This window comes from Athene cunicularia (genome assembly GCF_003259725.1).
Source record: "Athene cunicularia isolate RWA chromosome Z unlocalized genomic scaffold, athCun1 chrZ_part3, whole genome shotgun sequence".
In the NCBI taxonomy this organism is placed as follows: domain Eukaryota; kingdom Metazoa; phylum Chordata; class Aves; order Strigiformes; family Strigidae; genus Athene; species Athene cunicularia.
This window is the reverse complement of record NW_020799144.1, coordinates 12,852,606-12,854,430: the sequence shown is the minus strand read 5'-3', so window position 1 is coordinate 12,854,430 and position 1,825 is coordinate 12,852,606.

Genomic DNA, 1,825 nt, shown 5'->3' with positions numbered 1-1,825 from the left:
ATTTCTACTGGACGGGGTTAGCCTTGCCTTCATTACCTAGCTCTCCCGCCCCCACAACACATGGACGCTTTATCAGATAGTCTGTGAAACTCCTGAGACACAAACCCCTACTTTCCTACTGTATTTTTTTCCTGTTGTAGTATTGTCCTTGTACAGCTGCACCATTCTATTTTTATGGCCCTTATGTAGAGACTTGGCCTTCAGAAAAGAAAAACTGTCAAGACACAAGCTGGATTTCAAAGCGAGTTATTTGTGGCCCTAGGTTTTAGCAATGGGAGTTCCAGTGATGTAGTGATGCAAACATTTTTAGAATGAGAGTGCTCAGTACCAAGTGCAGCTATGGCCTTTATTTAAAATTATTAATAACTGTTACTAAAACACAGTTCAGAACAAACTGAATAGCTCACCACCTTTCATTGCTTCTATAGTTTGCTGCACTTGATTTATCATAGCTCAGCTGGCAGTACTCTACTGAAATGTGTATTACTACAGAATAGTAATACCTCACTTACAAATGTTATAATACACACTTTTAGTTGAAAATCGGCTCTGACAAACAGATGAAATAAAAAATGTAGGAAATTGTGCTGGGTTTAGGGGTGTGTGGGTGTTTCTGGTATCAGGGGAGGGGGCTGCAGCGGCGTCCCCTGTGAGAAGGTTCTCGAAGCTCCCCCGGCTCCGAGTCGGAGCCGCCTCTGGCCAAGGCCGAGCCCATCAGTGATGGCAGCTGCGCCGTTGTGACAACGTGTTTAAGAAGGGGGACCTGGGAGGAGTTGGAGCTGTGAGGAGGAGTTGCGAGGAGACCGTCTGTGCGAACACCGAGGGCAGTGGAAGGAGGAGGAAGGGGGGAGCTGTGCTGGAGCAGAGACCCCCTGTACCCCGTGGTGAGAGGGCAGGGCCCCCCCTGCCCCCACGGAGGGCACCGGTGGAGCAGATGCCGCCCTGCAGCCCCTGGAGGAGCCCACAGCGGAGCAGGCGGCTGCGCCCGAAGGAGGCCGGGACTCTGAGGGGAGAAGCAGCCCCCGCTCTTGTAGTTCTGTGCCGGGAGAGCTGCAGCATGTGGGGGGGACCCACGCCAGAGCAGCTCGGGGAGAGCTGCAGCCCGGGGGAAGGACTCAGCTCAGAGAAGGGTCACGGAGAACTGTCTGCTGAGAGAGGGGAACCACGCTGGAGCAGGGCAGAATGTGAGGAGTCCTCCCCCTCCCTGAGGAGGAAGAAGCAGCAGGACTGACCATAACCCCCACACCCTGCCCCTGCAGCACTGTGGGGAGGAGGAGGTAGAGAGATCAGGGCCAAGCTGAGCCCAGGAAGAGGGGAGGGGTGGGAGGAAGGTGTTTTTAAGATGTGGTAATGCTTCCCACTGTCCCACTCTGTCCATTAAGTGTTGTTGTTGTTAGTCTTTGAATTAAACTGATGGGTTTTTTCTTCCCCTGGTGAGTCTGTCTTTTGCCCAAGACCATAATGGGTCAATCATCCCTCTCTGTCCTTATATCAATTCCCAAGACTTTAGCTTTATTTCTCCTTCCCATTCCTGTGGGAGAAGGAGTGAGTGGTGCTCAGTTGCTCTCTGGGCTCAAACCACAACACTATCTAAGTCTGAAAGTGCAAGAAGACTTCAACCTCCTTCACCTTCACAGCCTATCTTACATCCAGTCATAATAATGGGTCTTAAAATCAGTAGATGCTGCCACTAATGGGCAGGGATATTCCACATTACGACATAGATCAGAACCATGCTCTTTTTGAAAGGGATGCAGCAGGACACCAAAAGGGACACTTTTGACAGGGACAGTTTAAGTAATAGCCATGTCTGGTACAAATGTCA